Source organism: Puma concolor, chromosome D4 (genome assembly GCF_028749965.1).
Source record: "Puma concolor isolate L17-30 chromosome D4, mPumCon1.1.hap2, whole genome shotgun sequence".
Taxonomy (NCBI): Eukaryota; Metazoa; Chordata; class Mammalia; order Carnivora; family Felidae; genus Puma; species Puma concolor.
In genome coordinates, this window is record NC_141679.1 from 41,053,854 (window position 1) to 41,077,016 (window position 23,163).

The window sequence follows — 23,163 nt, forward strand, 5'->3', positions numbered from 1 at the left end:
AGGTACGGCTTCTCTGAGAGAGGAGGAAAAATATATATATATATACGTGGCTGCATGTAAATGTTTATGTTGGGAAGTCCAGGTGGTGTCTATTGGACGGCTTTTATTTTATCTATGAAGTGGATATGCAAGAAAAACTGAAGGAAGCAGAGCTTGGGTGCTAAGCCTAAAAATAAAACTGCCAGTTCTTTTACCAGCAAAAACAGGTTTATTTGGAATAGCAGATAACTGCAATCTGGGACAAGCAAGCTGTGGCAAAACCGCAGACAAATCCAGAGGACAAAGGTAAGGAACGGACTGCTCTTTTACGGAGGAAAAGGGGGGAGCAGGGAGGGCTGTTCTAGGCAAAAAGTCCATTGGAATAAACTGGGAGTTCCAAGTATAGGGGCCTTTCCTTGGCTGAGCTGTGACAGAATCCCATTGGCTGGGCTGTTGCGGGAGCGGAAGGAAAAACCTTCTTCCTCCTGCTGGGATAGTAAAGTAGAAGCTTAAGGCGTTACCAGCTCGCAAGCTACCCCTCTTCCCTTTGGGTCTGCAATTAACCAAGGGTGGCCTGGCGTGAGAGGTCCCCGCCCCCTGCTGGCTCCTGACTGTTTTAAACCAGCTTTCCTTTTATTAATTTTCTTCGGGGTCAATGAGAGAGAGGCCTTGCCAAGAGGGGTGTAAGTCTCTACCTGCTAAACGCAAGAGGAGCTGACCACCACCAGGTTAAGAAAAAAATACACATATATTACAAGATGGGTGCCGTCATGATTGAAGAGTTTACATCCAAAGTGGTTCTGATCGGCTGATTGTTTCTCCTGCTGCTGCCCAGGTGCGGAAGCAAACAGGCAAAAGCAGGTGTGGCTCCTTGGGTGTGCGGGGCAGGTACAGACACTAGCAGACGCGAGCCTGGAGCTGGCAGGTGAGAGTGTCGTCAGAGTGATAGTGCAGCAGGCCACAGATCAGATAAGAAAGGAAATGTGGCCCGGACGGGGAGAGAGAGGGATTAAGATATTTCAGAGTTCCTCCGAGGTTGAGGGTTAAAGGTCGTGGAAGTAGAAGAGCAAGGGTGCCTGGGTGGCTCGGTTGGTTGAGCATCTGACTCTTGATTTTTCGGCTCCGGTCATGATCTCCCTGTTCGTGGGTTAGAGCCTTGCATCAGTGTGAAGCCTGCTTGGGATTCTCTCTCTCCCCCTCTTTCTCGGCCCCTCCCGCGCGCTCTCTCTCTCTCAAAATAAATAAATAAACTTAAAAAAAAAAGGAAGTAAAAGAACAAGAGCTAGAAGGATGAGAGTTTGTGGTCTCAGTGTGGGCTTTTAGAGTTTTAGATTTTTGAGGTAGAGTTAGGTCCATCCAAGACGTGACCATTAAAAAACAATAACCTTTGATATGAGGTGCAGAGGACAGAAACCATTTAGAGAAACAGCTCAGAAGCCGGAGTTTCTGAAATACCTACCGGTCCTGGCCTTGTTTTCCTTTCTTATCTAATCTGTGGCCTGATGGACTATCACTTTAACGACTCTCTCACCAGGCGGCTTCAGGCCCTCGTACCATTTTGTACCTGCCCTGCACTCCCAAGGAGCCAAACTAGCATTCGGGGGCACTTGGCTTGTTCAGTCAGTATGTGGCTCTTGATCTCGAGGTCGTGAGTTCGAGCCCCACAATGGGCATAGAATTTACTTAAAAAAAAAAAAAAGATTAAATTAAAGGAAAAGTATTGCACTCAGCAAGAACTAGTCTTAGAGATCATCACACGCCCATCTGTTACCCACAGGTGGTAGACATGACCCACAATCAGGATTCTCGAAGGCGATGGAGATAAAAGGAAAATCTGCCCTCTCAGAGGATAATCATATAAATGAAGAAAGAGTTATATCAGAGGTAGGCAATGAGACATTCCCAGGCCAGTAAAAGGGAACCGTACCTTGAAGCATCTTTGTTAACACTCCTCAAGAAAGAGGATCTGTCAGGTTGTAGTTGGGTTGGGAATTGAAGCATGAACAAGAATCAGAGACAGCGACTCTGATTTGGTAACTCTAGCACAGAGCCAGGCCAGGGGGCACGTGGCCCACGGACCAAGATAACCTGACACAGCCAGACTCCTGCTATAGATCATACCTACGTGACATCAGCCATTCAAGTCGTCCAACTGATTCCCTTTGTGCCACTTCTGTGCTCACCAAGTAATCCTACTGGAATCTGGCTTCCCACATAGATTTTGCAAATAGGACAAAAATGTACTGGGGCGCCTGGGTGGCTCAGTCAGTTAAACATCTGACTTCGGCTCAGGTCACGCTCTCACGGTTGGTGAGTTTGAGCCCCGTGTCAGGCTCCGTGCTGACAGCTCCTCCCCCTCTTGTGCTCTCTTTCTCTCAAAAATAAATCAACATTTAAAAAAAAAAAAAATGTATTGGTTAGGGACACAACTATTTGGTCGTGATAATTACAGATCTACTTAATATATGAACAATTAATTCATTAATTAACAAACAGGCATTTTAGGTTTATATATATGGTTTTGGTCAAAGAGAGTCAGGCTCCCAGACCCAAACACCTAGGGATGCCCTAACAATAGAAGTTTAGAGCCTAAAAAGCTAAGTATCATCCCCTGGAAAGTGGCATAAAACACCGGCACCACGTGAAGTCAGATTGGGGTGACAACAGTCCTCCTCTGGGTAACGCTTCTCTGGTTCCACGTCTCTCCTGTAAATCCATCCCGGATTTCTGCATGCCACCTAAACAGAAAAAACACTCGGCTTCTCTTTCTCTCTAACCAGAGAGTACAAACCAAAGTTAAACTAAGGAAGTTGGGCTGATTGGTTCTGTGGCGGCATATAAATGTATAAATACATCTGCAAGTCGGTGTGGCACTCGCACAGGATACAGGGCAAAGAAACGGGAAGGAAAAGACCTCTCGGGTCCTAAAATGATAAGGAAATGAACAGGTTCGTTGCCATCCCAGTAGGGCAAGGTTAATGATTTGGTAACCAGGCCAGAGCTAGGTAGGCCTGCGTGCAGCTGAACTCTCAGTTGGGCTCCACCCCGTGACCTATGCTGTGCAAACAAGCCTTTCTAGAGCTGTAACAATCGCTCCTACGGCTGAAACTAAGGGCGCATTGTATCAAATAGCATGCCCCGGTATCCCAGAATAAAGTAAATCTATCTTCCACTCCCCTTTGAAATAGATTTGTTGGGGCTGTTCTTCCTCTCCCCCCTGGAAGCAGGCTCTGTGGCTTTTCTAATTATTCTCAGATGATGCAAGGTCCCCTTGCCCGTTTGGAACCTACAAATTTCATGTCGCAGTTCAGGCTTTGAACTTCACGTTGAGCTGGAGCCCCTCCTCCCATCGCTCCAGCTCTGGCTCATGGCCAAACAGCAGCAGCTCCTCCTCTTTTTCTCCCACTTTGGGCTAGACTAGTCCACCCCTAACTCACTACCTGTGTTTCTAATGTTTCCAGAAAAATTTTTAGGGAGCAGGGAAATTATTACTTGCGTTATTATGCTTAACTAGCACTCTTTGGAACTGCCAGACCGTGAAAACTTTACCCTCCTCTAGCGGGCGCTTTCACGAGTTCTGTGAGACCTCTGATCAGTCAAGGTCCTACGGAAAAGAGCACTTGCCCTAGATGGTTCAAGCAGACGCCAAGAAAGGGCCTGATGATAGAGGTGTGCGGAGCGCTAATGGAAGAGATGTCCAGAAGAGAGCGCTAACAGAAGAGATGATGTCACACTGGAAAGCCGTTTCCACTCTGGACGTGAGAGGACGAGGAAAGAATAGCACGAGAACCCAGAGAGAGCTGAGGTTATAAAAAAGGAACCGCTTGGACGTAGTGTAGTCCTGGAAGGGTGCAAGCACTGCCAATGGCACAATGCCAGTACAGGGAGGCAGCAGGGGAGAAATGCCTAGAACGTCCTCTCTGATTTGCTGCTAGTATGTCAGCCTGGCCAAACCCAGCTGGTAGTGAGCCAGCAATAGAGCTCAAGTCACAGAGCTCTCAAGAGGATAGCCTCCTGGGAAGGATGAAGGATCTAGGTGAACAAGCAGAAAAACCAGTAAGCCCCCATCACGAGGGATGTCTCACCTCCACGTCCCCTGATGAAGGCAAGTGCATCCCTGTTATGACAAGTTGCTGACTCTTTCCTAACCCTCTAGGAATTACTCCTGCAATGCTATCCCTCTGCTATGTAGAGAACTACAGAAAATATTTACACATCCTGTTACATATAACATTTACTATTCACTGAGCTACTTGGAACGAGGCATTGTGCTAAGATGCCCTGCGTGCGTTCTCTTTAAACCTCATAATAGCCCATGGAAGCAGATGGTGTTTAACCAGAAAGAGTGATTGAGAGGAGAGAGAGAGAGGTGGACCCAGAGTGGTCAAGTGACTCACTCGAGCCCCAAAGCTGTCTTTCTCTACCAAGTGTTCTCTAGAAACAGCAAAAAGAACACGTCTTTATTATCATTTGTTTTTGCTCTTTATCCCTCTGCCTCGTCCTTGAAGTTGACATCAGTATATTTACTTGGACATTGCAAACAGCTGACCTTGGCTCTGAGCGCTGAGATTCCCCCTGGGGATTGCTTTGCGTCAAGCTGGTTAAAGAAACCAAATCCCATGTGCCCTCCTTAATTAGCTGGCTCATGCTTTAGCTCATTGGATGTTTCATTTGGAGTTCTTTAAGAAGAACAACTGTCCTTCTCCCCTGAGTAAGGGTTCTTTCGTGTATTGAGACATGATTTTTTAAAGGGCATCTCCCAAGGGGTGTGAACAACATATGGTATTCACATATGGAAAATTCAGCTTTCCAAAGAGATTGGTTTTCATCACCAACCATCCTCTTACTTGATCAGATCGTTAGGGGAGCTGAACGTGGGCCCTATTCATTCAGCTAGGGGAACACTCAGAGACCAGCCCAGACTGAACACAGCCTGTATTCCACTTAGAATAATGCTCCCCTGGGCTATTCCCAGTGTGGAATGAATCTTCACTGGCAACCCTCTTCCAATGTCTTAATTTCACCAAGACATGCTCTGAAGGAGCAAAGCAGCCTTACCTGGATTGCCAGGTATGAATAAGTAACAGGCCTATTGTAGTGGTTAAATCAGCTAATTGGCTCCTAGGACCCTCTATTGAAAGTCTCTGTAATAAGCCTTACAGTTTCGCTCTGAACATTATTAAACACAAATTAAACCTTTTCTTCCTTCCTCCCTCCCTCCCTCCCTCCCTCCCTCCCTTCCTTCCTTCCTTCCTTCCTTCCTTCCTTCCTTCCTTCCTTCCTTCCTTCCTTCCTTCCTTCCTTCCTCTCTCTTTCTCTCTCTTTCTCTCTCTTTCTTTCTTTCCTTTTCTTTCTTTCTTTTGTTTTTAGAAAATCTGTAGTGCTTTATTTGATTTAGTAAGTAAATAGTCTCATGGCTGGCTCAGCATGAGACTCTTGATCTCAAGGTTGTGAGTTCAAGCCCCATTTTGGGTATGGAGCCTACTTAGGAAAAAAAAAAAAAGGAAATAGAATTACTTCTTTCTGTAAAGGCGGTATTTTTTCCTACAAATTAGTTTTACTAAGATGTAATCTTCATGCAATAGAATTCACCCATTTTAAGTGTATAGTTTGATAAGTTTTGACAAACATAGTTCCGTAATCAGGACCCCAAACGACACAGAGAACATTCATCCCTTGGTGCCAGTTTGCAGTCACTCCCCGCCCCAACCCCAAGCCCAGGCAACCACTGACCTTTTTTTTTTCAACAGAGGCTTTAGAAGTAGAATTTCTTTTTTCACTTAAAAGCAAATTTCGTTAAGATTCATCAGTGTCGGGGCGCCTGGGTGGCGCAGTCGGTTAAGCGTCCGACTTCAGCCAGGTCACGATCTCGCAGTCCGTGAGTTTGAGCCCCGCGTCAGGCTCTGGGCTGATGGCTCGGAGCCTGGAGCCTGTTTCCGATTCTGTGTCTCCCTCTCTCTCTGCCCCTCCCCCGTTCATGCTCTGTCTCTCTCTGTCCCAAAAATAAATAAACGTTGGAAAAAAAATTAAAAAATAAAAGATTCATCAGTGTCTTTGCCTGTATTGGTGGTCTGCTCCTCCTTACTGGTGAGTAGTATTCCATTACATGGAATGGACCGGGGTTTTGTGATTTTTTTTTTTTTTTAACATCACAATTTGTTTGCCCATTCATCAGGTGGTGGACATTTGCATTATTTCCAGTCTGGGGCTATTGTGAATAAAGCTACCATGAACATCTGAGTATAAATCTTTGAGCGGACAGATATTTTCATCACATCTCTTGGGTAAATATCTAGCATTGAGATCGTTGGGATGTATGGGAAGTGTATTTTAACTTTATTTTTATTTATTTTTTCATGTTTATTTTTACTTTTGAGAGAGAGGGGCACAGAGAATCCGAAGAGGCTTGGCACTCAGCATGGGGCCTGCCATGGGGCTCAAATTCACGAACTGTGATATCATACCTGAGCCGAAGTCAGATGCTCAGCCAAGTGAGCCGTCCCGGGGCCCCTAACTTTATCTTTTTAAAAGTCCAGCTGTTTTTCAGAGTAGCAAGTGCTTCACATCATTGCCAAAATTAGTATTGTCCTTCATTGAATGTTATCATTCTAGCAGTCTGTAGTGTCATCAAGTTATGGTTTTAATTTGTGTTTCCCTAGTGAATAATTATGTTGAGCATCTTCCCACGTGCTTATTTGCCACTTTTTTCATGGCAAAATGTCTGTTCTAACCTTTCTCCCACTTTTAATTGCACTGCTTAGTTTACTATTGAATTGTAAAATATACATTTTAAATACAAGTTTTTTTTACAAGATGAATTTGGCAAATATTTTCCCTGTGTGACTTGTTGTTGATTTTCTTAACAGTGTCTTTGGAAGAGCAAAAGCTTTTCATTTTGATGAAATCCAGTTTATTAATGTTTCTTTCTATGGTTAACGCTTTTGTGTCCTGCCTAAGAAAACATTGCCTAACCGAACACTGCAAAGATTTCCTCCCTTGTTTTCACCTAGCAATTTTATAATTTTAAAACGTTTTTATGTTTATATCTATGATGCATTTCAGGTTAATTTTTATAAATGGCGTGAGGTAAAGGTCAAGTTCTTTTTTATAAGTATATATTTTCAAGTTCATCCAGCACCCTTTAAGACTATCCTTTCTTGCATTGAACCTTGGCACTTGTGTTGAAGATCAACGACCATATACGTGTAGGTCTATTTCTTTTTTTTTTTTAATTTTTTTTTTTTTTATTTATTTTTGAGACAGAGAGAGACAGAGCATGAGCAGGGGAGGGGCAGAGAGAGAGGGAGACACAGAATCCGAAGCAGGCTCCAGGCTCTGAGCTGTCAGCACAGAGCCTGACGCAGGGCTCGAACTCACAGACTGTGAGATCATGACCTGAGCTGAAGTCGGATGCTCAACCTACTGAGCCACCCAGTCGCCCCTGTGTAGGTCTATTTCTGCACTTGATCATCTATTCAACTGTTATCATTATACAAATATTACACGGTATTGATTACTACAGGTGTATTATAGGTGTATTACTGCAGGTGTATTATAATATATAGGTGTATATATTCCTTAAAATCAAGAAGTGCCCATCCTCCAACTTTGTTCTTCTTTTTCAAGTTTATGTTGGCTATTGTCAGTCCTTTACATTTGCACATAAATTTGAGAATCATCTGATTATTTTCTACAAAAAAGTTGCTGGGATTTTGATGATCAGGATTCCATTCAATTTACAGATAATTTGAGGGATAGTGGAATTTAACATTTTAAGAATATCGAATCTGCCGATCCCTGAATAGGTGTACATCTCCTAAGTAGGTCTTCTATTTTTTTTTAAGTTTATTTATTTTGAGAGAGAGAGAGAGAGCTCACACACGTGAATGAGAGAGAGGCAAAGAGAACAAGAGAGAACTCCAAGCAGTCTCTACACCATCAGCGCAGTGCCCAATGCAGGACTTGAACTCATGAGCCATGAGATCATGACCTGAGCCAAAATCAAGAGTCGAGCACTCAACCAACTGAGCCACCCAGGTACCCCCTAAGTAGGTCTTCTTTAATTGTTTTATTGTTTTCAGTGAATGGGTCTTAGTCTATTAAATTCATTCATAAGTATTTCATATTTTTGATGATACTTTAAATCATTGATTTAATTTTAACTTCCAATTTTCTTTGCTAAAATGTGGAAATATAGTTTATTTTTTATTATTCATCTTGGGTCCTAAAATCTTGCTGGTTCACTTATTAGTTCCAGTAGCTTTTTCATAGATTCCTTAGAATTTCCTATATAGAAAGTCATGTTGTTTGTGGCATTTTTACCACTTATTTGCCAACATTAATACTACCTGTATTCCTTTTTCCTTGGTTTATTAAACTAAGTAGGACATCCAGTATAATATTGAATGAAAATAGTAGGAGTGGACATCTGTCTGAGTCCATTTGAGCTGCAGTACCAAAATACCATAAACTGAATTGCTTATCAACACCAGAAATTTACTTTCTCACAGTTCTGGAGGCTGAAAGTCTGGGTTCACGGTTTCAGCATGGTTGAGTTCCGGTGAGAACTTGCTTTTGGGTTGCAGATAGCTGACTTCTTGTATCCTCATGTGGTGGAAAAAAAAAAAGAGGAAGCAAGATCTCATGACTCTTATAAGGACATTAGTCCCATGCATGAGAGCTCCACCCTCAGGGCCTCATCTGTTCCTAATTACCTCCCAAAGACATCACCTCTAAATACCATCATGTTGGAGAGTAGAGTTTCAGTTTAAACATTCAATCCATAACAGTATCTTGCCTTGTTCACAGCCTCATGGAGAAAGCATTCAGTCTTTCATCATTAAGTTAACGTTAGATAAAATGTTTTGTAGATGTTCTTTATCAGGTTAAGGGAATTCCCTTCTTTTTGTAGCTTGCTGAAACTTGTCGTAAATGGATGTTTAATTTTGTGAAATGCTGTTTCTGTATCTATTGAGATGCTATAACTTTTTTTCTTTCACTCTGTCAATGCAACGAATGATACTAAGTCTTGAATGTTAAACCAACCAGCCTTCCATTTCTAGATAAACTTCATACCGTAATGGTGTATTATCCTTTTGTATATGTTTCTTGATTCAATTTCCCAGTATTTAATTGAGGTTTTTGTGTCTCTTTAAGAGATATTGGTCTAGGGACGCCTGGGTGGCTCAGTCGGTTAAGCGTCCGACTTCAACTCAGGTCACGATCTCGCGGTCCGTGAGTTTGAGCCCCACGTCCAGCTCTGGGCTGATGGCTCAGAGCCTGGAGCCTGCTTCCAATTCTGTGTCTCCCTCTCTCTCTGTCCCTCCCCCATTCATGCTCTGTCTCTCTCTGTCTCAAAAATAAATAAACGGTAAAAAAAATTAAAAAAAAAAAGAGATAATGGTCTATAGTTTGTGCTTATAATAGTCTTGTCAGGCTCTGTTGCCAGAGTTTTGTTGGCCTCAGAAAACAATCTGGAAGTGTCACCTTTCTCTTTTTCTCTGAAAGAGTATGTGTAAGATTGGTGTTATTTCTTCTTTAAATTTTTGATAGAATTCACAAGTGAAGGTTTTTAAAATTACAAATGCAATTTCTTTAGCAGTGTTATGTGGCTATAATGATGTTCTGTTTCTCCTTGTATCAGTTTTAAGTTAGGTTTTTCCAAGAAATTGTATGTTTCATCTAGGTTGTCAAATTTATTGGCATAAAGCCCATCATAATATTACCTTATTATTCTTTCTCAATGATTTGTAGTCATATCTCCTTTTTTATTCTTGATATTTGTAATTTGCCTCTTCTATTTTTTACTTTAATCAGTTCTTCTCAATTTTATTAATCTTTTCAGAAAATCAACTGTTTTAATGATCGGTTCTATGTATCCGCAAAATGACCTCCTAAGGCCCAAGGAGTCTTTTTTTTTTTTTTTTTTAATTTATTTGAGAGAGAGAGAGAGCACCTCATGAGTAGGGGAGAAGGGCAGAGGGAGAGAGAGAATCTTAAGCAGGCTTCCCACCCAGCACAGAGCCAGACATGGGGCTCAATCCCACGATGCTGGGATCATGACCTCAGCCAAAATCAAGAGTCAGATCCTCAACCAACTGAACCATCCAGGTGCCCCAGGCCAAAGAGTCTTAAGACTGAAGAAATAGGCCAATGAGGCCAGCAGGATAAGATATGGTTTATTAAGGGGAGCTATGGACAGAAGGACAGAAGCATGTCTTAGGCAGCCCCAAGACAAGAACCCCACATCCTGTAAGACCTGCTATCTCCAGAGCCGATCAAAGATGTTATGCCTCAGGGTGTACTGAAGGGTGTGGTTACACTAAAAGAAAGAATGTGGGTGGGGTAGGGGCTGTGCTCTGGAAGTCCTCAGTGAGCAGAAGTACAGAAAAGTTGAATCACTGTGTTGTACAGCTGAAACTAACATAACATTGGTGTCGTGTCTAAATGTGGTGTCTCTCTCAATCAGGTGGGGGCCCCCAAATGTGGGGTGACGATTGGGTGGAAGCCCATGCACAGAGGGTGAAAGAATTCACCTGAGTCAAAACAAAGGAGATACAAGTTTATTGAATATACCACAAAGGAGCAGTGGGCAGAACAGCGAAGGAGAGCCTGTCTGCAACTAGGCAGTGGGTGGGGGGCTATTGTTGTTGTTGTTGTTTAAACTTTATTCATTTTTGAGAGACAGAGAGAGACAGACCACCAGTGGTTGAAGGACAGAGAGAGAGAGACAGACAGACAGACAGACAGACAGAATCCAAAGCAGGCTCCAGGCTCTGAGCTGTCAGCACAGAGCCCAACACAGGGCTCGAACCCACGAACCCACGAACGTTAAGATCAGACATCTTGGTTGTATCTGTGTTGGTTAAGTCCCTGACTGTCATTTCTTCCTGCTCTTTCTTTTGGGGTGAATTCCTTCGTTTCATCATTTTGAATGGAGAAAAGGAATTAATGAGGTAGAAAAAGTTAAAATTAAAAAAACTTAATTTTTTTAATTTTAATTTTTTTTAACTTTAACACACACACACACACACACACACACACAAATCGAATAAATGATGCTAGAGCCTACATGTGTTTTGTTCTGAGTGTTGAAAGTGGCTTGACAGATTAGAGAAAAAAAGGGGAAAGAAGAAAAAAAAGGAAATTGAAAATTTGAAAAACTGAATACACTGAAGAAGACTAAAATGAAATGATGGAAGTAAACTAGAATTTGAAAAAATGTATACCAAAGTAAAAAATATAGTAGAAAAAAATTAAAGAAAAATATTTTTAATAAAAATTAAAGCTGAATTTTTTTCTTTCTGTATTCAAGAAAAAGAGAAAAAATGAAAAAGAAAAAAGAAAAAAAAGGAAATCGTTTGAAAATGTGAAAAAATGAATACACTGAAGTAGACAAATAAAATGATGAAAGTAAAATAGAATTTGAAAAAGTTTACACAAAAGTAAAAAATATGGAAAAAAAATTAAAGAAAAATATTTTAATAAAAATTGAAAATAAAAATGATTTTTTTCTTTCTGTATTCAAGAAAAAGAAAGGAAATGAAAAATAGAAAAAAGAAAAAGAAAGAAAGAAGGAAAGGAAGAAGGAAGAAAAAAGAAAGAAAGAAAAAAATTGAATAGATGGACCTGATAACAGACTGAAATACAACTAAAATTACATTGTTTTCCCCTAGAAGTCAGACTATGAAGCGCTTTATAGTCCATAAAAAAAGCAGGTGGTGAGACTTCTGTTCTTGAAGAGCGAGGTTGGCCCAGTTGCGTGGGGCTTAGTGTAATGGCTCCGTTCTCCACTAGATGGCGCTGTTAGCCTAATGGGGTGGATTGTTGTGGGGCTTGTAGGTGTGTATGCACATGCAACAAAGCAGTAAAAGTGGTGTCACTCAGCTACCCAGTCTCTGGTATCGGAACTCTGTACTCCCTAATCAGCAATCGTGCACCCATTCTTTGTCTTCAGCTTTCATCCACTCCCCAGTTTTACAGTCTGTGACCAAGCCCCAGGTAGTACCTCTCTCCCGAGTTTTGTCTCAGATGCGGCTGTTTTCCCCAGCCCCTTACTTCTGAGGGACTGCAGCTTTCACCCATTCCGTCCCTCTGCGGAGGGTCTCACCGAGCAATGGCTGAGTGCCGGCCGCACCCAGGAATGTTCACGGGACCATACTGCTGCTGATGCCCAGAGACTGTGGCCAGGTGCCAGCCCGCCCTAGAAAAAGTTCACGAGATCACGTAGCAGCAGCGTTTCAGGGATTATGGAAAATCACAACACACATCTGGCACCAGGCTTCACCCTTACCGACCTTGTCCCAGCACCAGTGAATGTGGCCATTCTCTGGGGTCTGCTAGGACCAGGTGGCCTCACAGTCTCTACCAAATGTCCTTTCAGCAGTGGAACCGCTTCTCCCTGTGTGGCCCGAGAACCTCCCAGACCCCACTCTGCTCCTGGGGATTTGCCCTTCCCAGTGGAGCACCACCAGGTATCGAGCTGTGGAGTTGCAGACTCCCGCTGTTCCCGCTGTTTACAGTCTTAATGGAATTTAAACCCTCTCCTTTCTCCTTTCTCGCTTTTTAGTTCAGTCCCTGCGGCTGTTTCCAATTTTCCATTTTCTCTCCAGCTGCTTTTGGGGACGGGTGCTTTTCCCATATTCTCCCCACATCTCCATCCTCTCTCTGCATGCAGAAGGACCCCCCTGCCCTTCGCAGCTTCTCGCTCCCCAAATTCACCTCTCTGTGCCGCTTACCTGCTGAATTCTGTGGTTCAGGTTGTGCAGATTGTTGTGTTAATCCTCAGATCAGTTTTCTAGGTGTGCAGGATGGTTTAGTGTTGGTCTGGCTGTATTTCATGGATGAGAGATACACAAAAAACTTCCATGCTGTTCCACTATCTTGGCTCCCTCCTGGATTGTTTTCTTAATTTCTCTTTCTGTTGCATCATTAGTGATGTATAGAAATGCAGCAGATTTATGAATGTTGATTTTGTATCCTGGGACTTTACTGAATTAGTGTATCAAATTCTAGCCGTTTTTTGGTGGAGTTTTTCAGGTTTTCTATGTAGAATATCATGTCATCTGCAAATAGTGAAGGTCTGATTTCTTCCTTGCCAACTTAGATGCCTTTTATTTCTTTTTGTTGTTCAATGGCTGTGGCTAGAACTTCCGGTACCATGTTGAATAAAAGCAGTGAGAGTAGATATCCCTAGTTCTTGACTATAGAGGAAAAGCTCTCAGTTTTCGCCTATTTAGAATGATATTAGCTCTAGGTTTCTCATAGATGGCCTTTATTATGTTGAGGTATGTTCCATCTAAACCTACTTTGTTGAGGTTTTTATCATGAATGGATGTTGTACTTTATCAAATGCTTTTTGTTCTTCTATTGAAATGATCATATGGTTCTTATCCTTTCTTTTAATAATGTGATATATCATGTTGATTGATTTGTGAATATTGAACCACCCTTGTAATCCAGGAATAAATCCCCCTTGATTGTGGTGAATGATTTTTTAAATGTATCATTGGATTGGATATGGTTTGCTGGTATTTTGTGGAGGATTTTTACATCTATGTTTATCAGAGATATTGGCCTGTAGTTCTCTTTTTTTTTTTTTTTTTTTTTTTTTTTTGTGGTTCTTTATCTGGTTTGGGTATGAGGGTAATGTTGGTCTCAAATGAATTTGGAAGTTTTCCTTCCTTTCCTATTTTTTGGAATAATTTGATAATAATAAGTATGAATTCTTTAAATGTTTGATAGAATTCACCTATGAAGCCATCTGGTCCTGGACTTCTGTTTCTTGGGAGTTTTTTGATTACTTATTCAACTTCTTTGCTCGTCATCAGTCTGCTCAAATTTTCTATTTCTTTATGTTTCAGTTTTGGTCATTTATGTGTTTCCAGGAATTTATTCATTTCTTCTAGATTATCCAATTTGATGGTATATAGTTTTACATAATATTTTCTTATAATTGTTTGTATTTCTGTGATGTTAGTTGTTATTTCTCCTCTCTCATTTGTGATTTTATTTATTTGGGTGCTCTCTTTTCTTTTTGAGAAGTTTGGCTAGAGGTTTATCAATTTTATTAATTTTTTTCAGAGAACCAGGTCCTGGTTTTATCGATCTGTTCTATTGGGGGTTTTTTTTAGTTTCTATAATCATTTGTTTCTGCTCTAATCCTAATTATTTTCTTCCTTCTGCTGGCTTTAGGCTTTGTTTGTTGTTCTTTTTAAAATTCCTTTCAGTGTAAGATTAGGCGGGGTTTTTTTTTTTTTTTTCAACATTTATTTATTTTTGGGACAGAGAGAGACAGAGCATGAACGGGGGAGGGGCAGAGAGAGAGGGAGACACAGAATCAGAAACAGGCTCCAGGCTCTGAGCCATCAGCCCAGAGCCCGACGCGGGGCTCGAACTCACGGACCGCGAGATCTTGACCTGAGCCAAAGTCGGACGCTTAACCGACTGCGCCACCCAGGCGCCCCTAGGCGGGGTTTTTTTGAGATTTTTCTTGCTTTTGAGTTGACCTATATTGCTATATACTTCCTCTTAGAACCACTTTTGCTGCCATCCCAAAGGTTTTGGACCACTGTGTTTTCATTTCATTTGTTTACATGTATCTTTTTACTTCTTCTTTGATTTTCTGGTTCACCTATTGTTTAGTAGTATGTTATTAACCTCCATTATTTGTGGCCTTTCCAGATTTTTTCTTGTGGTACTTCCACTTTCATAGCATTATGGTCAGGAAAGGTGCATAGTCTGACTGCAGTTTTCCTTAATTTGTTGAGGCCTGTTTTGTGGCCTAATCCATGATCTATTCTGAAGAATGTCCCATGTGCACTTGAAAAGAAAGTGTATTCTGCTGTTTTGAGATGAAATGTTCTGAATATATGTGCTATGTCCAGCTGGTCCAGGGGCACCTGGGTGGCTCAGTTGGTTACACGTCTGACTCTTGGTTTCAGCTCAGGTCATGATCTCACAGTTTGTGAATTCGAGCCCCACGTCAGGCTCCGCACTGACAGATGTGGAGCCTTCTTGGCATTCTCTGTCTCCCTCTCTCTCTGCCCCTCCTTTGCTTGCTCACTCTCTCTCTCAAAATAAATACATACATACATACATACATACTTTTTAAAAAATAAAAATAGGGGTGCCTGGGTGGCTCAGTTGGTTAAGCATCCAACTTCAGCTCAGGTCATGATCTCACCACTCATGAATTCGAGCACCACGTTGGGCTCTGTGCTGACAGCTTGGAGCTGGACCCTGCTTCGAATTCTGTGTCTCCTTCTCTCTCTGTGCACCTCACCCCCCCCCCCTTAAAAATAAATAAACATTAAAAATTTCTTTAATTTATTTTTAAAATGTTTTTATTTACTTTTCAGAGATAGAGGGACAGAGCACTAGCTGGGGAGGGGCAGAGAGAGAGGGAGACACAGAATCCGAATCAGGCTCTAGGCTCTGAGCTGTCAACACAGAGCCCAACGCAGGGCTCGAACTCATGAACTGCAAGATTATGACCTGGGCCAAAGTCAGACGCTCAACTGACTGAGCCACCCAGGTGCCCCAACATTAAAAAACATTTTTTTAACAAATAAATAAACTTTATTCATTTATGAGAGACCGAGAAAGACAGAAGAGGAGCAAGAGAGGGTCAGAGAGAGAGGGAGACACAGAATCCAAAACAGGCTCCAGGCTCTGAGCTGTCAGCACAGAGCCCGATGCGGGGCTTCAACCCACAGACTGGGAGATAGTGACCTGAGCCAAAGTCAGAAGCTCAACCAACTGAACCATCCAGGTGCCCCTGTCTTGCTGCTTTTAAGATTTTTTTTCTTTATCATTACATTTTGCAGATTTAATTACAATATGTCTTGTTTTGGACCTGCTTTTGTTGATTCTGTTGGGAGTTCTCTGTGCCTTTTGGATCTGGATGTCTGATTCCTTCCCCAGATTAGGGGCGTTTTCAGTTTTATTTCTTCACATAAATTTTCTGCACCCTTTTTTCCTCTCTTATTCTCCTGGGACTCCTGTAATACAAATGGTACTACGTTTGAGGGAGTCACAGAGTTCCCTAAGTCTGTTCTCGTTTTGCATAATTCTTTTTTCTCTCTTTTGTTCAGCTTGATTACTTTCCATGAGTTTGTCTTCTAGGTCATTAATTCATTCCTCTGCTTCTTCCAGGCAGCTGTTCATGGCATCAAGTGTGTTTCTAATCTATTTATTGCACTCTGTTGATCTGATTCTTTTTTAACTCTTTTATCTCTGTGCTAAAGGGTTTCACGGTCTTCCATTCTTTTCTCAAGTCCAGCAAGTATCCTTATAATTGTTTCCTTAAATTCTCCATCAGGCATGTTACTTACACCAGTTTCACTTGGATCTCTGGCCGTGGCTTTGTCTTGTTCTTTTATTTGGGATGAATTCCTCTGTCTTCTCATTTTGTCTAAGTCTCTGCCTGCTTCTCTGTATTAGAAAAGCCAGTTATGTCTCCTGCTTCTGAAACTAACGGACTTACGAAGAAAAAGTTATGTAGTGTCCAGGATCTGGCTCTTCGGGGAGTATCTCCAGTATGTGCTGTGTCCACGCTGCTGATTTGGTGTTCTGTGTGCTCTTTCCTTTTTATTTTTGAATGTTTATTTATTTTTGAGAAAGAGAGAGACAGAGTGTGAGTGGGGGAGGGGCAGGGAGAGAGGGAGACACAGAATCCGAAGCAGCCTGACGCGGGGCTCAAACCCACGAATGGCGAGATCATGACCTGAGCCGAAGTCAGGCTTTCCCTGTGAAGCTCATTGGCTTTTAAAACTCCAAACTTTAAGCCTCTCTGGTTACAAGAACTCACAAAATTCAGCCCCTCTCGTTTGCTAAGCCAATGACTATAGGGAAATGTTCTTGTGCATTTCCCTGTATGCCTCTCTCTCTGTCACCCTTCTCTGAGACCACATCTCCCTCCCTTCCACAGCAGCCAGGATCCATTTCTCCCCTAAACACATCTCTTGCACTCCCTACCTTCTTGGACGTGGCCGCTTTTCTCCCTTTAGTTGTGGAGTTTGTCCTGTCAGCCTTCAGATTGATTTATTGAGTGTTTAGGATGATTTGATAGTTACATAGTTGTATTTGTGGGACTATTGAGTGTTTAGGATGATTTGATAGTTACATAGTTGTATTTGTGGGACAATGTGAGCCTAGAATCCTCCTACTCCACCACCATCTTTCTGTCTGTCTCTATATCCATGATTTGTGTGTGTGTCTTTTTGTTCTATGATACAACAAATTTCAGAGAGGGGAGTTAAACTCTCCAAGTAGAATTGTAGACTCATCTACTTCTTTCTTTCAGTTTTTGCTTTGCTAGGTTTCAGTGAGCCTCGTAAGTGTGCATGCGTCCCCACCTCAGCCAGTGAGCCAAGGGAGCTACCACGTGACCATTTCTGGCTACTCTCTCCTCTCCTGTCCCCTAGGCCAGTGCCTCCTCGTTGGTTCCTTGTCCCACAAACTCCAACCTTCTCAGCTGCTCCAGAAGCCCGGTGTTCTTGACTTGAGCTCTGTGTTCCGCAGTCTGGAGAATGCCCACAGGCATAAATCAGAGCAAAACAAACGTGGAGCACACATCACTTATTTTCCTCCTTTCAAGGATTATAGCCCCACCTATCTGTTATCTGTGCCTAAAAACAGCTGTTTCATAACTTTTTTTCAGCTTTAGAATCGTTTATGGTAGGAGGGAAAGAACAGAACTGGTTACTCCGTCAGTCTCTAAGTTATGTAATAACACATAGATGCTGTATATTATTACCAACAGAAGTTAATGTTATGTGTACATTTAGGTTTTTTTACTTATTAAATATAAAATCTTTTTTTTTTTTTTTTCAACGTTTTTTATTTTATTTTTGGGACAGAGAGAAACAGAGCATGAACGGGGGAGGGGCAGAGAGAGAGGGAGATACAGCATCGGAAACAGGCTCCAAGCTCCGAGCCATCAGCCCAGAGCCCGACGCGGGGCTCGAACTCACGGACCGTGAGATCGTGACCTGGCTGAAGTCGGACACTTAACCGACTGCGCCACCCAGGCGCCCCTAAATATAAAATCTTTTAATAGCAAAACTAAAACAAATTCAGGAGGAGGAAGATAAAGAAGAGTAGAAAGCATAGCTTGCGCAGAAGTGTAAACCACACTTTCTGTCCATAAACGTCTTTCCCAATATAAAAACCACTTTTCTCCCAACGGGATTTTTTAATCCTGCTGTTTATGTAGTAACTTTTTCCCACACCCCATTACATTTGGTTTACATTTTGGAGTTCTACATAAGAATTTCATTTGAAAAATATTCACTACCAAAAATGGGAAGAAAGTTTTAAACTTTTATGCACCAATCCAAAAAAGTAAAGAAGGCAATGTACCTCATGCCTGAAATAATGTTGTGTGAACCAGACTAACGCCATCTTAGACAAATTGGCCATGATGGCTGCTCTGTGACTTGAGGCCTTCTGGAGCATAAGCCCTGCCCTCCACATTCTTTCTTATGTTTAACCACACACCCTTAAGTCCACCCTTGGGGCATAGCATCCTTGATCTGCTCTGGAGATAGCAGGTGTTGTTTTTTTCATTTTATTTTATTTTTTAATTTTTTAAAGTTTATTCATTTATTTTGAGAGAGAGAGAGAGTGAGCATGACTGGGGTAGGGGCAGAGAGAGAGGGAGAGAGAATTCCAATCAGGCTCTGTGCAGAGCCCAACTCGAGGCTCAACTCAACGAACCATAAGATCATGACCTGAACTGAAATCAAGAGTCTGTGCTTAACTGCCTAACCTACTGAGCCACCCAGGCACTCCTTTTTTTTTTTTTTTAAGTGTATTCATTTATTTTGAGAGAGAGAGAGTTGCAGGAGGGGCAGAGAGAGAATGAGAGAGAGAGAAAATCCTAAGCAGCTTCTGTATTGTCAGAGCAGATGGGGCTCAAACCCAGGAACTGAGAGACCATGACCTGAGCAGAAATTAAGAGCGGGGCTCTCAACAGCCTGAGCGCCACCCAGGTGCCCCTGGAGATAACAGTTCTTACGGGAGGTGAGGTTTGGGAAATGTATTCATCTTGCAAGTGCCGGAGACATGCTTCCGTCTGTAAGTCCCTTAATAAACCATTTTTTTGTGGGCCTTTTTCTTCAATCTTATGACTCCTTTGGCCTTTGGAGGTCATTTTGCATGTACTGTCCTTTCATGGAACAACTGTATAGGTAAGTTCAAAGTTTCCTGAGAATGACAGACCACACTGATCTGGTACATTAAAAATTTTTTTTTCTAGGGGCGCCTGGGTGACTCGGTCGGTTAAGCGTCCGACTTCAGTTCAGGTCATGATCTCACGGTCCGTGAGTTCGAGCCCCGCGTCGGGCTCTGTGCTGACAGCTCAGAGCCTGGAGCCCGTTTCAGATTCTGTGTCTCCCTCTCTCTCTGCCCCTCCCCTGCTCATGCTCTGTCTCTCTCTGTGTCAAAAATAAATAAACGTTAAAAATAATTTTTTTTATTTTTTTTTTCTAAAAATTAGCAAAGGAATAATGAAGAATGTCAAGAATACACCATAACCTTTGCAGAGGCTAACAAAATGTCACACCAGTATGGCACATATCTACAGAGCAAATTACCATTCTCTAAAGCAGAAGGGATCCTTAACGGACTCAAAGGCCATGAAATCAGAAGCATGGCATGTTTAGAGCAATGCAAGAGCCTCCATTATACACTAATTCAATCTCTTCACTTTACAGGTGAGTAAACTAAGCCACCACCTAATTAATAACGCAGCTGAGCTCAAGGTTGAGATTTCCCAACCCCAAGTGCATTCCATTGTCCCTGACATCATGGCTGCTGCCATAGAGTCAGTATGGGTACAGGCCCCCGGGTGCATGTGATAAGACCTAAGAGAATCTAGAAGTCGCTGTGAAGAGGGAAAAATGAGTGTTTGGTCTGAGAACACTTTGTTCAAGTTCCTACGCCCTCTGCTATGGTCTGAACGTTTGTGTACCCAGGTGTCTGTGCAAATCCATATGTTAGCACCTATCCCCCCCACCGAGTGATGGTATTAGGAGGGGGTACCCTGGGAAGTGACTGGGTCCTGAGAGCAAAGCCCTTATGAATGGGACTAGAGAGAGAAAGGTTTTTCCCCTTCTGCCATGCGAAGTTACAAGTGAAAAGTTGGGAATCTAGGATGTGAGCTGTCACTAGACACGATCTGCTGGTGCCCTGATCTTGGACTTCCCAGCCTCCAGAGCTGTGAGAAGTAAATGCTTCTGGTGTATAAGCCACCTGGTCTGTGACAGACTGAAGCAGCTTATCTTCCTTGGCCAAGTTAATTCATCTGTAAAAAGAGGCCTCACTCAAGTGGCCATGTTGAGGATATTTTTAAATGTAATAATGCATATGCGATCTCCAACACCACGTCTGCAACACAGTTGGCACAAAATGAAGGCTAGTATCCTCCCTTTTCTCAGTCACACTGGCATGCAAGTTGGATTCAAGGCCAAATAACCTCAACTAAAAAAAATAAATAAATAACAAGCACCAGTAGTTGAGAGACAATGAAATTCGTAAGCATTTTTGTTGGTGCACTTTGTTGGGACGAAGGCAGGCTGCAGCACAGAGGAATGCTACGTGCCAGACCCCGCCTGGTTTCCAGCCTGCACATCCCTCCTACTGGCTCCCCACTCACATCCCAAGGGCAGGCGCAGTCTTCCTCCAGTTCCCAGGACCAATCTTGATCCAGGGCCAGATGTGCTCAGATGACTCCACCTCTATATCTGGCTGTCAGTCTAATTCTGACCTATTGCCCAAGTCTTGATGGCTGGATTTCTTGGTGCTTTCCTATTTGAGTCCCTGTCCCACTGACCTGATTTCTACTTTTCCCTGACCTCATTATCGTTCTGCTGTACACACCTGATAAGAAAGCCCTGACCTTGTCACATTGGCTACTCTTGCAAGCCCAAAATTACCATGGTTTCCTGGCAGATAATGGTTTCCCAGAAGCCATGAGGTTGTTGCCATGCCATCGTCTTGTCCTTAAGCTATGCCTAAATGATCTAAGGAAAGGGGCGCCTGGGTGGCTCAGTCAGTTAAGCATCCGACTTCAGCTCAGGTCACGATCTCACCAGTCATGAGTTCAAGCCGCACATTGGACTCTGTGCTGACAGCTCAGAGCCTGGAACCCGCTTTCGATTCTGTCTCCCCCTCTCTGCCCCTCCCCCACTTGTGTGTGCACGTGCACACAGTCTCTCTCTCTCTCTCTCTCTCTCAAAAACAAACATTAAAATAAATTTTTAAAAAATGATCCAAGGAAAGGGAGTGGTGATGGAACAGGTTCTTGCCTGTGAACTCTGAGAACTTAGAGACAGAACATGGTAAGAGCTGAGTCACTCCTGGTGATGTTCAGGAGAAAAGCCCATAAGCGCTTCCTGATTCTGAAGGACCCACCCTGTTGCTACCTTTCCTGAGACTTGGCTCTTTAGCTCTGCCTTCTCTTGAGAGCTTCTAGAATTCATCGAGTCTTTGCTTAAGTGATAGAAGATCCGTGTCTGGTGCTCACCTCCACATGAGCCTTATCCAGTATACGTCTCAACTGTTGACTATTTACCTGAACTCAGCGTGTCCTGCTGTGAGTCCGGGACCTCTCTTTCCATCGACGTGCCCACCCAGGCCAAGTCTTAAAGCATAAAAATACACACTGGTATTGGGGCGCCTGGGTGGCTCAGTCGGTTGAGCGTCTAACTTCGGCTCAGGTCATGATCTCACAGGTTATGAGTTCAAGCCCCGCGTCGGGCTCTGTGCTGACGGCTCAGAACCTGGAGCCTGTTTCAGATTCTGTGTCTCCCCCTTCTCTGCCCCCACCCCGCTCATGCTCCGTCTCTCTCTCTCTCTCTCTCAATAATAAATAAACGTTTAAAAAAATTTTTTTTTAAATACACACGGGTATTTCACATTGAGATTTGCCCCAGCTTCTCCAGAGGATCATAGTTTTGGGAACTTACTCTAGTAATAGCAATTTCTTCAGTCGTATTCACTTATTCATCTACCCATCCATCCATTCAGCCCTGCATGCAACATCTGCACACAAGGCACTGTCAGTGGGTCCAGGGTTATGAAAACACAGCAGATAGCATTTCCGGTTTTCAGCATCATAGACCAGTGAAGGTAACTGCCATACCAATAAATAAGGTCGGTACAAAGGCCTAAGAACTCTTACGGACATACAAATATGGGCAATGAAAGCACTGAGTTAGGAGCAAATGGTATCTTTACAAAAGGGGTCAGGAAATCTTCAAAGAGCAGCTAATGTTTAAAATGAGTATTGGAGGGGCGCCTGGGTGGCGCAGTCGGTTAAGCGTCCGACTTCAGCCAGGTCACGATCTCGCGGTCCGTGAGTTCGAGCCCCGCGTCCAGCTCTGGGCTGATGGCTCAGAGCCTGGAGCCTGTTTCTGATTCTGTGTCTCCCTCTCTCTCTGCCCCTCCCCCGTTCATGCTCTGTCTCTCTCTGTCCCAAAAATAAATAAACGTTGAAAAAAAAAATTTAAAAAAAAATAAATAAATAAATAAAATGAGTATTGGAGAGGGGCGCCTGCGTGGCTCAGGCAGTTGAGCACCTGACTTTGGCTCAGGTCATGATCTCACAGTTCATAGGTTCGGGCCCTGCACCAGGCTCTGTCCTGACAGCTCAGAGCCTGCAGCCTACTGTGGATTCTGTGTGTGTCTCTCTCTCTCTCTCCGCCACTCTCCCGCTTGTGTGCACGCCCCGCCAAAGGTGAATAAATAAACATTTAAAAATAAAATGAGTATTGGAGAAAGAATGAGTTCACCAAGAGAGAAAGGGTAGTACTGCTTTAAGAAAACACTGTAATAATGACATATTTGTTAACCATTTAACCCTGCAATCCCACTTCTGGGATTTATCCTACAGAAATATATGTACATGCAACAAATGACTTATGCATGAGATTAACAATTGCAGCACTGTTTGTAAGAATTTGAGATCATAAACAATCCACGCGTAGGGGCCCCTGGGTGGCTCAGTGTAAGTGTCCAACTTCGGCCCAGGTCATGGCCTCATGGTTTGTGAGTTCAAGCCCCACATTGGGCTCTCTGCTGTCAGCGCAGATCCCGCTTCAGATCTTCTGTCCCCCTCTCTCCCTGCCTTTCCCCTGCTTGTACGTGTGTGTGTGCACACGTGTGCTCTCTCTCTCTCAA

At 42.9% G+C, this 23,163-nt stretch overlaps 1 long non-coding RNA gene across 1 annotated transcript; it reads left to right on the top strand.

Annotated features, from left to right (window-relative positions):
• Positions 1 to 251: 251 nt before the first annotated feature.
• LOC147574819 (uncharacterized) lies at positions 252 to 11,567 on the top strand. The gene is made up of 4 exons (XR_015243314.1): positions 252 to 814; positions 1,757 to 1,863; positions 6,155 to 6,304; positions 11,514 to 11,567. It is a non-coding gene; the product is annotated as an uncharacterized LOC147574819 (long non-coding RNA).
• Positions 11,568 to 23,163: the final 11,596 nt, after the last annotated feature.